This window comes from Nannospalax galili, unplaced genomic scaffold (genome assembly GCF_000622305.1).
Source record: "Nannospalax galili isolate Female #2095 unplaced genomic scaffold, S.galili_v1.0 scaffold215, whole genome shotgun sequence".
NCBI classification, from domain to species: domain Eukaryota; kingdom Metazoa; phylum Chordata; class Mammalia; order Rodentia; family Spalacidae; genus Nannospalax; species Nannospalax galili.
Window position 1 is genome coordinate 487,743 of NW_008338533.1, and position 16,072 is coordinate 503,814.

At 40.6% G+C, this 16,072-nt stretch overlaps 1 protein-coding gene across 6 annotated transcripts in view; it reads left to right on the forward strand.

Moving 5' to 3' along the window:
* The window catches only part of Nek10 (NIMA related kinase 10), a 270,542-nt gene that overhangs the window by 70,103 nt on the left and 184,367 nt on the right, over positions 1 to 16,072 (forward strand). The window lies entirely within an intron of this gene.

The following is a 16,072-nucleotide window of genomic DNA, read 5'->3' on the forward strand; positions in this document are numbered from 1 at the left end:
AGCAGCCAGTGGCTCAGTCTCAGGCTCTTAACCGCTGAGCTATCTCTCCAGCCCCATGCATACCTGTTAATACCAGTCCTTGGAAAGTAGAGGCAGGTAAATATAGCATTCAAGGCCAGCTTCAGCTACCTTATAATTTGATGCTAGCCTAGACTACTTGAGATCCTATCTCAAAAAACAAACAAAAAGCAGCAAAAAGAAACAAAGTGATTTTGTTAAATTTCAGTTGTTCCTCACATCCATGAGAGCATAGAGTCTAGCATATTGGATAGTTGCAATACTGTTCGAGTGACTGAGAGAACACAGTACTCTCTGGGTGCTTCAGTGTCTGATTCGTAAATCAATGGCTTACAAGTTGTTTTCTTTCTGAAGAAAGTTACGTTATAAACAGAAGCTTTGACGATCACCATGTGAGGTTTGAACCATCTTATTACAGTGTGAGCATGTGACAGTGTACCTGTCGAGGGCTATAAGTCCCAGCATTTGTATACTTCAGCAAACACTCGTTTTCAGTATTTTCACCCGTAGCAGGAAGGTGTAAAAGTGCATAAACATTTATAAATTATAAGGTTTATTTTCAGTCCCACAGTTTTCTAATTCTTAGTGATAATTCCTTTTTAGTTTAGGGTGATATGTTAACTTTGTCTTCACTTGTGAACATTTGTGCATCTTGTATTGGATGGTCAGTGTCTTACTGGTTGCAAGAGTGGAGGCCTTCCTCCTCTAGATGTGTGGTTTGACCCTGACAGCCCCACAGTAAAAGCGCTTTGAGAATATTTCTAAAATCTCTGGGCTTAACCATGTATTCCTGTATAAAGAAGTTCTACAACATAGCAGATTCTTCAGAAATGGATGAAAAGGGGATGCACTGAAAGCTACAGGTGGAGGTGTTCATATTTTTCCTGTCATCCCTCCCCAAGTAGATTGGTTTAGGCACCCATTTTGATGGCAACAGCTATAAATGCTTTCTGAGGTGTGACATATGATGTCTGAAGTGGAGTCACATGTATTTAGAAGAATTTAATCACTTGTAAAGGCCATTCCAGACTTAATCATTTGTAAAGGCCATTCCAGATGCACACATACCACAGCCATTCATTAAACCAGTGTTAAGATTTCCTGGCCGGGATTTAAAAGTAGAACATACTATACTAGTTAAAAAATAAAAGCAACTTAAAATAGAAACTCCATAGATAACCTTCAATGTAGTTATTCAGAAATACTTCCAAGCCAGTGAATTGTGAAATAAGTAATGAGACCAGTGATTGTGAATCTTCATCTTTTTGGGTGAACATGTGTTTAATCATTTGAAATTAACCAAGGTTTTGTTTATCATAAACTTTTTACTTATAAATTTAATATGTTATTATTTATGAATTTTTACAATTTATTACCTAGTTATTCAAATTTATAAGTTTTATTACAAATTGTGATTTTGAACATCATAGCAAATTATGTGAATGTGTTTATACATCACAGAAAGAGTGCATTGAATTCTTTTGACATAGCCATTGAGACCACCATATTTTTCTGGATAGTAGCTAACTTTGTATATTATTTTCTTAATTAGTTGTAGTCATCTGCTTTGGCTACATTTACATATACTGATTTTAATTTTTTCTTTTGTATAGCTTGATTACCTTCTAAACTTAGTCTTTATATTTATACTTTAATTTCACACATCAAAATAGTTTAAAAAATAAAATAACATTAAAATGTCTATGAAGATCAATTTATAGATCCACCTTTTTGCAGCTCCTAGTTCTATGTCTCCAAAAAAGAGCACTTTTAATTATTGTTTTCATAGCATTTCCCTATGGATTTTGATTTTCACTGTGATAGTTTAATTGGAGGTTAAGTCAACATTCAGTGTTTACATGTATGTTTATTGCTTAGTGCTAATTACCTTTCTTTTCTCATAGGAGTTTTTGTTTTCCTTAGAGCTAATATTTTTATTGTTTGTTTGTTTCTAGTTTTCTATGTACCTAGCTTATTTCTTCTCATGTCTCCCATGAGGATTATAAACCTCTGCCTGTACTGTATCTCCATGGTCAAGCATGACAACTTTCAGTTCTGTTTTCCTGGATACCCCATCCCTGTAGCTCACTTCTACAGTATGAATTGAGTTTCACTTTAGGTCCGGTGCACAGCCATTGCTCTGAATATTTCTGTTAGCTCCTATGCCGTCCTCCTGCATTAACTTCTTGAGTACGGGGGCTACAGCATATACCACCAATACCCAACCTTCCAAGTGTTGCAGACATGCCTTTATTCTTCTTGTGGCCCATTTTGCTGTTAGATACTCCAGTGCTATTCTAACTTGATTGCTGGACACATGAACAATTATATCTTTCTGGAAACTTCCAAGATGTTTCCCCATTATTCACAGTGTCGGATGGGCCTTTTTATTCATTATAGCTGAAATCAGATGTGCTCTGCAATCTGGAGACAAACTTCAGTTCTGGAACTTGTCTTACACAATTCCTCTACTATCCTTTTCTCTGCTGCTCTCTTGGTTCTGCTTTCTAGAATTCCTGTGCAACTTAGATATAGTTTGGATAGCGATCTCCTAACTCGATGAGGAATTCTTTGTTTATGTCTTTGTGTATCTTTTTGTACTAGTTATTTCTTAAAATTAATTTTTCAGGCATTTCATTGAGCATTTGATTTTTTAAGATTTATTTATTTCTATTTTATGTGTATGAATGTTTTGCCTACATGTATGTATGTGTACCACATGCTTGCAGTGCCCACAGAGGCCAAAAGAGGGCATCAAATCCCCTGGAACTGCAGTTACAGATGCTTGTGAGTTACCATACAGGTGCTGGGAACTAAACCCATGTCCTCTGCAAACCGTTTCAGCCACAGGGACTGTGCTCTTAACTACTGAGCTATCTCTCCAGCCCCAGAATTTGATATTTAAATCATGTTTTACTCCCCAAATATTCCATGTTGTTTTTTTGTTCCATTCCCATGGAATCTAGCTTTACCTCCCTCTCAGTATAATATAGATTTTTTTCCTATGTCAAACCTGAATAATTTCTGTGTTTTATGGGTTCATTTCTTTCACTGCCTCGCTTAGTTTCACCTCTTTTTTCTGTTCTGTGTTTTCCTTACCTCTCTGGTTCAGCAGCCTTTACTATTTCAGGAAGGGTACGAAGTGCTGTGTGTTCTAGTCAAGGCCATCACCTGAGAGACTTGTGTGGCACGATGGAAATTTCTTTGGTGTCTAAGCTTTGCTCCAGGGTCTGGTCTGGTACTGAGGGATGCAACTGTCTGCTGTCATTGTGGGAACCGTGTGGATTGCAGGGCTCAGGGAACCACATGTGATTTGCATTTTCACTGAGTTCCCTTGACCTAGCCTTATGCTGCTTGGTGTCTCAGTGACTCTGGTTCTGTGGACAATGAATCTGTTTCTTCATGGTGTCCAAGGGCACTGTATGGTGCTTGAGGGGACCTGGGTCTTAGTCCCTGTGGCTGAAGCAGTTCACTTTGCTCTGGTTCTGCAGGGTGAATGACTGATTTTGACCTTATTCTTCTCAGACACTGTGTGGGATTTGTGCTCTGATGACTTGTCACTACTTTGCTCCTCTTTTCCATCTTCCAAGATGTCATTGTGATACCTCACCCTCTGCTGTCACCATGCCCACCTGCATCGTCCCTCTGTCTAGCAATATGCCAGACACAGTCTCTGCCCTTATTTCAGCAAGGTTTTGAGAACTGGGAGAGATAAGCACAAATAATAATCAGTCCACCTTTCAACCCCAGGTGAGCAGGGCAGTTAAATTATTAGGTACAAAACTAGCAACATTCCTACTTTTTATGTTCATTCTTCTACTTCAAAAATATATTTTCAAGTTGTACAGGGGTCCCTAGAAAGCTAACTTGGGTTTCACAAGCATGAACAGTCTTTTACTTTCTTTTCATCTTTCTGCCTGTTGATGCTTTTCTGCACAATATTATTAATTTAAAATTTATTAGATTTCTATTTAGCAGCTATTCAATTAAAAATTATTTCCCTCTTTCTGGACATTTTAGCTTGTGAAACAGCATTATTATAGCCTTACATAATGAAGGAAGGATAACTTTCAAGACAGAAATCTACCCCAGCATAGTTTTTCCACCATAGTAGTTGTGTGACCAGGGCATTTATATAACACCATTATGGTCAATGAGTATTAAATGATTTTCTGACTAAAGCAATAATTTGGGGATTTTTGTATAACTCTTTAAAATATTTCAAATATAATAGTTATAGCACTATTGACTAAAATGTGGCAATTAGACTCGATTTTTAAGAGGGACTATGGTTGTATTAAAATTCTCTTGTATTAAGTTTCAACTAAGTGTATAAAAATCTCTGGATTTTAGGAAGTGGAATGAAGTATGGCTGTACTTCATAAAGCTTGTACCAGCCTCTGTGGTAGATTAAGCACGTCCCACCAAGTCTCTGCCTTCCCTTATGTTATTGTTAGTATTTTCTTCTATGAGGTAGAAGGATTTCCAGAAAAGAAGCACAGAATTGTCAAATGATGTTTGAGATGCATGGGACAAAGAATATTGAAAAATGTGATCAAGGAAAAAAAAAAGACTTAAAATAACCAAAATCCTATTCCTCTCAATATAGGTGAATTAAATGCTTAAAAATTGAGGTTTGTTTGTAGTTATTTCTAATAAGCATGCTGACTGAAATTTGCTGTCATGAGAAAGCAAGTATAGAGTGCTGGCATATTCCATGCGTGGATTTACAAGTGCTTCATTTATTTCAGTGCTTGGGATCTAACTCAGGGCCTCAGACATGCTAGGCAAGCACTGTACTCCTGTGTTCTACCCCAGTCCTAATGTTACCTATTTTTAATGCATAAATCTATTTCTACTTGAAAAACATTGTCTTTTAATGACCTGTTACCTCACAGGTCTAGCCCTGGATCCTACATGTTTTTGTAGCCTTTGAGGCACACATGCAAACATACCCTGACTTAGTGGCACACCTGGCAAAGCACAGTATGCCCTAAGCACTACCATTTGCCTTATGGCATCCACATTGTGCTAGCACAATGCAGAGGGGCCCTGGGGAGCTCATGCTCAGACCCACCATTTCATAGCTCTTGACCTTTTCAAACACGCACATATTAATGGAGCTCTTTCACCTTTCTTGCCCTCCTCTGTACCCAATAAAAAGGAATGAAAAACAAAGCAAGAAAAATCCCTTTAGACCTAGGCTTTTGTGCACGGCTCAGAAAGTCACACCTCCGGCTGTAGGCAAGCACAGTGCATATGTCTTTGCCAAGTGATATTTGGTTACTGGTGGTTGGTAGTACCAAGGACAAAACTTGATTCAGTGTAACATTTATCAAAGGCTTGGTGCTCTTCAAATGCCACTGTAGACCAGATACTGACACATGGATAAAACCTGCAAAGCTATGGCTTGGCTTCTGCTCTCTGATTCCACAGACTTATGGAGAATTCTAGGTACTCAACAACGTTTTATGAGCTGCCATGTGCTGCAGTGAGCCAGGCAAGCATGAAGACACAACGGTTCCTTCAGGAATTTACAGTGACAGTACAATGTGGTGAGGGCTAGAACACATATGGGAGCACTGTGTTAATCAAGATAGGACAAGTTATGCTATGGTAACAAGGAACCTTAAAATCTAAGCATCTTGGGCTGGATGTGCTGGCACACGCCTTTAATCCCAGCACTCAGGAGGCAGCAGCAGGCGGATCTCTGTGAGTTCAAGGCCAGCCTGGTCTACATAGTAAGTTCCAGGACAGCTGGGGCTACAGGGAGACCCTGTCTCAAAAAGATCAAAAAAAAAAAAAAAATCTAAGCATCTTAAAACACTGACACAGCAGACTGTGAGACAAAACCAGGCATGTCTGTTTTTATGTCTTGTAAATAAGAAATGGTTTTTATACCTTTAAAGGGTTATTTTTAAAAAGAGAGATGAGGGGTGGGGCTGGAGAAATGGCTCAGGGGTTAAGAGTACTGACTGCTCTTGCAGAGGACCTGGGTTACGTTCCCAGCACCCACATGGCAGCTGACAGCATCTGTAACTCCAGTTCTAGGGGATCTTATGTCCTCTTCTGACATCTTTGGGCACTGTGCATTTGCTTACATGCAAGCAAAACACTCCTACATAAAATAAGATAGATAGATAGAGAGAGAGAGAGAGAGAGAGAGAGAGAGAGAGAACAAAAGAGAGATTAGGGCTGGAAAGATGGTTCAGTGGCTAAGAACACTTATTGCTCTTCTAGAGGATCTGGCTTTGGTTCCCAGCACCTACATAACAGCTAGCAACCATCTGTAACTCCAGTCCTGGGTGACCTGATGCCTTCTTCTGGTTTCTGCAGGCATTACATGGCAAAACACTCATACATATAAAATAAATTTTAAAATTTTATAATATTTTCATTATTCCAAAGAGAGGCAATTTTTGACACATTTTCCCAGAAATAACTTGAAGGAGGTTACATAAATATATAAATACAATGAAGTTTAAGGTGGAGAAAATAGGAATAAGAAACCAAAGACCAAATGATTTGCCAACATGGAGTCAAAGTTGGTGGAATAATGAAGGTTTTCATTTTTTTTTTTTTTGAAAACTCTAATGAGTTTATTGGGCTTGCTAACAGAGCATATGGTGGGGGAATATTTACAAAAGAGCGCCCCCTCCCATTTACAGCTGCACTGGAAAGTTCACACTCAAATATAGATCCCATGACTTTCCAACAGCCACAAAAAATGGCAAGAGAGGTGCCTCATGGCTTTCTCAGCTTATATACCCTTAGCCCCACCCCCACATGCAGCTAAAGTTGACTGATTGGGTGGGAGGGGTAACTGACTCCCCCCTCAACTCCTTCACAAGCATGGGAAGGAGGTGTACCTATAGTTTGCCAGCATAGTGGTTGGAGGACACTGCCAGGTAACACTCCACCCCTTCCTCCCGCTCTTACATTCTTTCCATCAGCCTCTTCCACAAAAGTCCCTGAGCCTTGGAGGGGGTGATGGATGGGGGTTGATCTTCCTCCCATTGTGACAAGGCACTGAACTTTCAGGTCTCTGCATTATCTGTTTCCCATGGGCTGTTGGCCCATTGCAGTAAGTTTCCATCTACTATAAAAACACAAACATCAAGAAGCAAGAACATCCAAACAGTGGCTGCTATAATATAACCTATGTTTTGGGGACCTCTAGGGTCTCTCTGACCAACAGCTTATAGGGGGACAACCCACCTCTGGCACTGGGATTTTCATTTAACAACTGTATGGCTTCTGGTAGGGTTTTTTTTTTGTTTTTTTTTTTACTTTATATCGGGAGAATTTTTACCCCCTTTATTCCCATAGTTCTTTGTATAGCCCTCCTTCCCCCCTTCCCCTTTACCCCCTTTTTACACATTTCTCCCTTAGTAACACCTTTGTCCTACTATTCTTCTCTCTTAGGTTCCTTCTTTCCATTTACCTCCCTGGTTCCCTTCCATATTCCTGGTCCCTGCAGTTATATCAGGATATGCACTCACTTATAAAGATTTGGTGCTAGGATGCACAAATCAGGGAGAACATACTCCTTTGTTTTCCTGAGTCTGTGTTACTCAACTTAGTATAACAGTTTCTAGATCCATCCATTTACCTGCAAATTTCATTATTTCATCTTTCTCTAGTGCTGAATAGAATTCCATTGTGTAAATGTACCACATTTTTGTTAACCACTAGTCAGTTGAGGGACACTTAGGTTGTTTCCATCTCTTAGCTACTGTGAAAAGAGCAGCAACAAACATATTTGTACAAGTGCCTTCAGTAGAATGAGTCTTTTGGGTATGTGCCAAGGAATGGTATAACCGGGTCATGTGGTAGGTTCATTTTTAGTTTTTAAAGAGTTCTCCAAACTGTTTTCTATAGGGGTTACATGAGTTTACAATCCCACCAGCAGTGAATCAGCGTCCCCCCTTCCTCCACATCCTCACCAGCATTTGGTATCATTTGTTCTCTTGATCTTAGCTAGTCTGACTGGGGTAAGGTGAAATCTTAAGGTGGTTTTAATTTGCATTTCCCTAATTATTAATGATGTTGAACACTTTTTAAGATGTTTCTTAGCCATATTTATTTCTTCCTTTGAGAACTCTCTGTTTAGATTTTTATCCCATCTTTTAATTGGGTCATTTGTTTTCTTGGTTCTTTGGTTTTTGACTTCTTTATATATTCTGAATGTAAAACCTCTGTCAGATGTGTCCCTGCTGAAGATTTTTTTTTCTACTCTGTGGGTTTTCTCTTCACTTTCTTAATTGTTTCTTTTGCAGTACAGAAGCTTTGTAATTTAATGAGGTCCCACTTGTTGATTGTTGGCCTTAATTCCTGAGCAACTGGTGTCCAATTTAGAAGGGCCTTTCCTGCACCTGTATCTTTTGGTTACTGCCAATGTTTTCTTCTAATAGTTTCAGTGTTTTGAGTTTCACGTTGAGGTCTTTGATCCATTTGGAGTTGACTTTTGTACAAGGTGAAAGATAAGGATCTAGTTTCATTCTTCTATGGACAGAGATCCAGCACCATTTATTGAAGATGCTTCTTTCCTCCATTGTGTGTTCCTGGCACCTTTGTCAAATATCAGGTGGTTGAAATTGTGTATACTCAGGTTTGTGCCTTCAATGATGTTACATTGATCTATGTGTCTATTTTTGTGCCTGTACCATGCTGTTTTTATGACTCTAGCTCTGTAGTATACTTTGAGATCTAGTATCGTAATCCCCAAGCATTGCTGTTTGTGCTCAGGGTTGCTTTGGCTATCCGGAGTCTTTTGTGCTTCCATATGAATTTAAGGATTTTTTTCTAATTCTGTGAAGTATGTCATGGGATTTTTATTCAGATTGCATTGAATCTATATATTGCTTTTGGTTTTGGTAGGATGGTCATTTTTACAATATTAACTCTTCCAATCCATGAGCATGGGAGGTCCTTCCATCTTCTGGTGTCTCCCTCAATCTCTTTCTTTAAAGATTAAAATTTTTCATTGTTGTGGTCTTTAATGTCTTTGGTCAGGTTTATTCCTAGATATTTTAATTTTTTTGAGGCTCTTTTGACAGGGAGTGTTTCCACGTACTCTTTCTCTCATTCCTAGGAGTTGTCTGGTGAAATTTTTGGAAACTCTTAGGTATAGTATCATATTGTCTGCAAATAGGGATAATTTGATCTCTTCTTCTCCAATTAGTACTCCTTTAATTTCCTTCTCTCGTCTTATTGCTCTAGCAAGTGTTTCAAGTACTATATCAAAAAGGAATGGAGATAGTGGTTTCCTGATTTTAATAGTTCCAGCACCCACATAGCAACTAGTAACCACCTGTAACTCCAGTTCTTTGTGACCTGATGCCTTCTGGCCTCTGCAGTCATTGCATGGCATGGGTGCATGTACATACATGCAGGCAAAACATTCATACACATAAAATAAAAATTTAAAAAATATGAAGGGATCATGTGGCAAAGCTGGGTGTGGTCCACAAAGCTAAGATGTTCAGTGCCTTGTCCTGTACAGAAAAAACTTTCCTATCCCTAAATTCAAGCAACAATGTTTCTATTCTCTGATGTCCCCTGTAGGTCAGTAAGGGGCTGAAGCTGCCCCACGCCTGCTTCCACACTGAAGAGGCCAGAGAGTGAACTGACAGGCATGCTTTGGTTCTCCAAACTTCTGCACAAATTGTTAAAGTTAAACATTTATTTATTGCTGGGTGGGGCAGCATGCATGCCACAGAACATGTGGGGAGGTCAGGGGACAACTTACTAGAAATTGATTTGCTCCTTCTACCATATGGGTTCCAGGTTGTCAGACTTGATGACAAGCAACTGTACCCACTAAGCAGTCTCAGCATGCTTAGATTTTATTGTCCAAAGAAATTCAAACTTAAGAGTGTTGTGTTCTTCTGCAGAGAGAAAACATGTTCCATAGTAGCTGACTCTTCTAGAGGGACCTTTGGGTGAGGAGGCAAGCAGAAAGGGTAAAAGCTAAGGCAGAGGCACAGTAAGTACCAAGGATTAGACATAGAAAGAATATAATACTTCCAGGTATTGTAAAAGATGCTCGATGTGGCAAGAGCAAGGGGCCTTGGTGACTATGGAGCTTTGATGTTATCCTGTGGACAGAGGTTTTCAGACTCAAAATTATATTCTGGAGGCAGGAGGAGGGGCTGTGCAAGTCAGGAAGGCCAGGCAGGGATCCTCAGACTAACAGTGGCTCAAGCTGTGGCGTATCCAGGCATCTCTTAATAAGGCATGGAGGTGAGTGGGCTGTTTTGGGTTGGCAGCTCATGGAGGCTGACAATGACTTAGGCCTTTCTCTTCTTTTTCTTCTGTGTCTACAAAAGATTGGCTTCTTATTCATAAGCTTCTGCTCTCATAGTTGCAAGACAGTTGCTGGAGCTCCAGGCATCACTACCAAATGCAAAGGCAAGAAGCAAAAAGCTGTTATAATAAACATAATAGTAAAAATCCCATCAAATGGTTCTTCCTTCTGCTTTTACCACTAAAGAAAGTCACAGAAACTCTCCATTGTACTGTTTATGTAGTGTTTGTCAAAACCAGTCTTGTGATCACGCCTGCCTACATTGGCTGCTGAACTCCGCCATCTGTCCAGGAAAGGTGCAATTTGAGTTTTGTCTGTTATTTCAGGAGAGATTCAGCATTTTTGGGAACCCAGAAGTAAAAGGTTTGGTGCTCGGTTAATGAGGTGTGAGGGATGGGAACCCTTTTGTAGGAGTCCCAGTTTGTAGAGACTGTGACGGTATTGACAGAATCCAAAGAGGGAACTGGAGGCACTCTTGCTAAAATCTAACTATGTCCTTCTTGTTTAAACCATTCATGTAGTTTTCTGAGACATTGGAATCAGCTTGGTTTCCATCAGGTCTTGTTCTATAACACTACTCTACTAGAGAGATGTGAACATTCACCCCAGATGCAGAACCAATGATAGACCAAAGTAAGATGCCACCAAAATTCAACTTGACAAATCAATGAATTTTACTAGAGTTACTTATAGGAGTCTAGGTGAGGGGTTACTTACAAGGCAACTGTATCATGGACACCCAGTGCAAGTAATAGCTCACAAAAGCTGGAAACCCGGAGCTCACTGCAAAACTTGCCAGCAGCTTGGCAGGCTGGAGAGTGTCTCTTCTGGGGGCCTCAGGTGCTCTCAGCCTCTTCCAGGCAGCTTGACTGGTCTCTGCTTCTTACAGGCAGCTCAGCTGCTCTGACGGTCTTCTAGGCACCTCTGTCAGAGAGTCTCTCAATAGTTCTTAGGGCCAATATAAGCTTGAGAAGGGATGAGGGAGGGGGTTAGTGAACCTGGTCAATTTCAGGGACTTCTGGGAAATTATTGAGTTGGTTACTTTCTGAGCTGAATCAGCTTCCCTTTACCTCCCCTCAAAACACACTGTTTTTTCCTCCTTTAGATTTCCTGGTGTTTTGAGCTTCCCTCAAAAAAGGAAGGCCTTATCTCAGAGGATATTGCTACAGGACAGGCCCCCAGACCCCCTTTCTCGGTGATGGTCCCACTTGCCTTCTGCTCTGGCAGCATGCTGCTGTCCCTGCTGCAGTGCCTTCTCTTCTGCTACCCAACTCTGCTACCTCCAGCTTCATCTTTGATATCCACATCTGACATGCTGTGTTTCTGAGCTTCCTCTCACAACAAACACTGGGTGTGGTAGAGAAACACTGGGTTGCTGCTGTCTCCTGGAATCAAGAAAAATCAAATTCCTTTGATTCTCTGACAGCACTGAACAAATATTTACTAAGATTACAGGAAAATGAGTAAAGAATGAGTGCTGGCAGAGGTGACACTACGTGCACTGTGGTGAGGCAGTGAAGAGCAACAAGCGCCCTTGAGATACTGGCCACCTCATAGGGAAGCCAGCTTCTGCAGTGTCAGTGGAACTTACTGAGAAGCTTCTGTGGGGAATGTTGTGCACCTTCCTGGGAGCCTCACTGTGGACACTGTGGATCCAGCTGAGATGCCACGAGACCTATAGGAACCAGGGTGGGTGCCAATAGAGCACTTCATGGGTGCTCTTGGGGGATGTGAGCCCCCACCAGGCACCGTATACTCTTCTCACGATGCCCCTCTTCTCGTATCTCTCCTCACCATAGGTATGTAAAGGAGAAACCTTATCTAGGCTTACTCTAATATCACAGAACAGTTCTGTTGATTTTCCTTAATACAATCAAATTGACACCTAACATTAACCATCTGAGTAACCTACATAAAAATTAAAATTAACTTAGTGGGGAATCATAGATCCACATGAAAAAGTTAAATCAAGCCAGGGATAATCCCATAGTCACAGATAACAAGTAAACATAAAAAATGTTCAGTAGCAGCAATTGCCAAGAAAATGCAAATGAAAACTCCACTGTGCTATCACTATGTGTCTCTTAGGATGGCTTGTGGGTACACAGCTAGCATCCAGTGCTGGGTTCAATGTAGAAGCAATGGGGGCCAGAAACACTTCTGCTGAGAGGAAATACTAGCTCACCAGTGTTGTGAAAAGACAAATTAAAGATACCCTTATAAAAGGATCTAACAATCCCACTATAAAAGAAAGTGAAAGAGAAATTTAAAGTTAGGTTCACATAAAAGTCTGCATGCAAATATTGTTCAGTGTTGTGTAGGAATGTTATGAGTGGCTGTCCTGACTTTTTAAATTTAAATTTAAATATTAATAATTTATTATTTATTTATTTAAAAATTTTTGTTCTTTTTTTGAGATGGGAGTCTCCCTGTAGCCCCAGCTGTCCTGGAACTCGCTATGTAGACCAGGCTGGACTTGAACTCACAGAGATCCGCCTGCCTCTGCCTCCTGAGTACTGGGATTAAAGGCATGCGCCACCATGCCTGACTAATATTTTTATTTTATGTGTATGAGTATCTTGCTGACATGTATGTGCACCATGTGTGTACAGTGCCTGTGGAGGCCAGAAGAGAGTGCTGGAGCATCTGGAACTGGAGCTATGAATAGCTATTAACTGCCATGTGAGTGCTGGGAACTAAACCCGGGCCCTCTGGAAGAGCAGCCAGTGATCCCATTTGTTGAACCAGTATACCAGTACCTAAATAAAATTCTTTTGAGGCAAAGTCTTACTGTGTGTCCCAGGCTGACCTTGAACTCATGATCCTTCTGATTTGGCCTCTTACAGGCTATGCTCTGACATCAGTATCCTCCTTTAAGAAAATTATAGAAATTTTACTGAACTTTTGTGCATTTCATACATCTTTTTTTTTTTTTAAATAAATTTGTTTCATAGGTATGAGAGTATTGCCTGCATGTTTGTAAGTGAACCCATGTTGTGCAATGCTGTGGAGGTCAGAAGAGGGCGTCAGATCCCCTGGAACTGGAGTTAAGGATGGTTGTTTGTCATCATGTGGGTGCTGGGATTTGGACCTGTGTCCTCTGCAAGAGCAGTCAGTGCTTTTAACCTCTGAGCCATCTCTTCAACCTTCTGTACAATACACCTTGATCATATCTAGACCCTCTCCCCCTCTGCATTCCCATAACCCTGCTGCCAGATTTTATGCATTCTGTCTTTTATGTTAAGGCCTATCAAGCCAAATTTGTGTTCCCAAATGTCCCTCGATATGAGTTCATCCCCTAGAGCCCGATCAGCCTATCTAGTTTCATTTCCTTAAAGAAGATTAACTCTCCTTTGTCCAGCAGTGATCAGCTGCCATTAGTTCCTCGGCTAAGGTTGGTGATTCTTAGCATTTCTCCAGTCCTATGCTAGTTGCTTATCTGGTTTGAGTTTGCATAGTTCTTGTGTGTGCTGTCACTATTGCTGTAAATTCATATGACCAAGGTCCCAGCCACCTCAAAAACTGTGTTTCCTTGTGATCATGCGCCACCCCTGACACTTACAGTTCCTTCACCCCTTTTCCTCAATGGTCCCTGAGCTCTGGGTGCAGACGTTTAACACAGGCTCCTATCCAGGGACACACTCTACAGTCTCTTATTCTCTACATTTTGGCCAGTTGTGGCTTTCTGTGTTAATCACCATCTATTGCATGAGGCATCTTTGCTGGTGAGGGTTGAGAGATGCATTAATATTCTCTCTACTCCCTGTTTTGTTATGTTCCCTGAGCCTTAGGTATAGAGGTTGCATTGTAGACGTGTCACTTAGAGCTGGGCATCTCTCAGACACTTATTCTCTGTGTGTGATCAGTTGTGGAACTCTGTAATAGTCTCCATCTGTTGCAAAAAGAAGCTTCTTGATGAGTGGTGAGAGGTATACTTGTCTGTAAATATAAGGATACATATTTAGTATACAGTAAGAAATTATATTTGTCTAGGGTAGTGACAGGCATAGCTTTTTCTCTAGGCTCTATCACCTCTCCAGATATGTGTATTTGGCTTGTAGACAGTAGTACCACATGAGTTCCCTCCCCTTGAATGAGCCTTAAGTCCAATTAGATAGCTGTTCATGACCCCCTAGATAAAAGTGCCACTACTGCACCAATAGAGATCGTTTTCTGGTCATTGTTGTGGTTATTAGACTTTACAGCTATGTTGGGCCATTGATTGATTTTTCTCCTCAAGCAGCTTGCATAATATCCTCTGATACTATGAGAGCTAGCTAGTCTTCATGGATGGGGCCTTCCAGGTCGGTTCCAGTTCAATTGCTCCAAGACCTGTGTCTGAAGTATGTCCTGTCTTCAGCAATAGGGTCTTACCTTCAAGGTCTGGGAGGAAATCAAAGACTGTGATAATAGCCTGTGTTATTTTGGGAGTCTCTTAGACTGTCCTGACCAACAACTCAGAAGGGGGTTTCTTCTGCCTGACACTGTTTCTTGATATATAGCCTTCAGCTACACACATGCACTCCCACGGATACTGTGTATTTTCCAGTAGGTTTTTGAATTAATACATTTCCTTCTGGTTTTTTGTATCACCTAAGCATTATGTCTCTTCTCTCTCTTTCCCTGTCTAACCCTCTCTCCACCCTCCCCAGTTGAAATACCCCGTTTTCCCCATTTCCTCCTTGATAATATTTGTCTCATGGTAACCCCCTCTCTCGGGCTTCTTCCCCTTTACCTCCATGGTTGCTCTCCATTTTCCTGGCTTGTGTCGTTATATCAAGGTGTGTACTCAGATCTAAGGGTTTGGAGCTAAGACCCAAAGATGAGAGTGAGCAGGCCTCACTTGCTTTTCTGAGTCTCTGCTACTCATCCAGGCCAGTAGCTTCTAGTCCCACCCGTTCTCCTGCACATTTCATGGCTTCTTCACCACTGAGTAGAACTCCATTGTGTAAATATGCCACTCATCGGTTGAGGGACATTTAGGTTGTTTCCATTTCTTAACTATGGTGAAAAGAGCAGCAACAAACATGACTGTGCTGGTGTCTCTACAGTAGGAAGAATCCTTTGGGTATACACCTAGGAGTGGTATAACCAGATCATGGAACATTTATTTTTAGATTTTTAAGAGTTCGCCACACTGATTTTCCACAGTGATTGTATCGGTTTGCAATCCCACCAACAATGGGTGGCTGTTGCTCTTTCTCCACATCCTCACTGGCATCCAGTATTTGGTACCCTTTAGTCTTTTGATCTTAGCCATTCTGACTGAGGGGAGGTGACAGTGGTTTTGATTAGTATTTTCCTAATCACTAAGGATGTCAAACACTTTTTAAGATGTTTCTTAGCCATTTTATTTCTTCTTTTGAGAGGTCTCTGTTAAGATCCTTGGTCTATTTTTTAATTGGGTCATTTTTTCTTGATTTTCTTTGTTTGTTTTTTGAGTTCTTTGTATATTCTGGATATTAATTCTCTAAGCTGGTGAAGATTTCCTCCCATCTGTGGGCTTCCTCTTCACTCGGTTGGTTGGGTGAAAAGCCTGTACAGAGGCGTTTTAGTAAAATGAAGTCCCGTTTGTCAGTTGTTGACCTTAATTCCTGAGCAAATGATGTCCAGTTTAAAAACCTAAACTGCACTTATGTCTTTTAGGGTATTGCCTAAGTTTTCTTCTAATGGTTTCAGTGTTTCAGGTTTCACATTGAGGTCTTTGATCAATTTAAATTTGACTTTTGTACAGGGTGATCGATA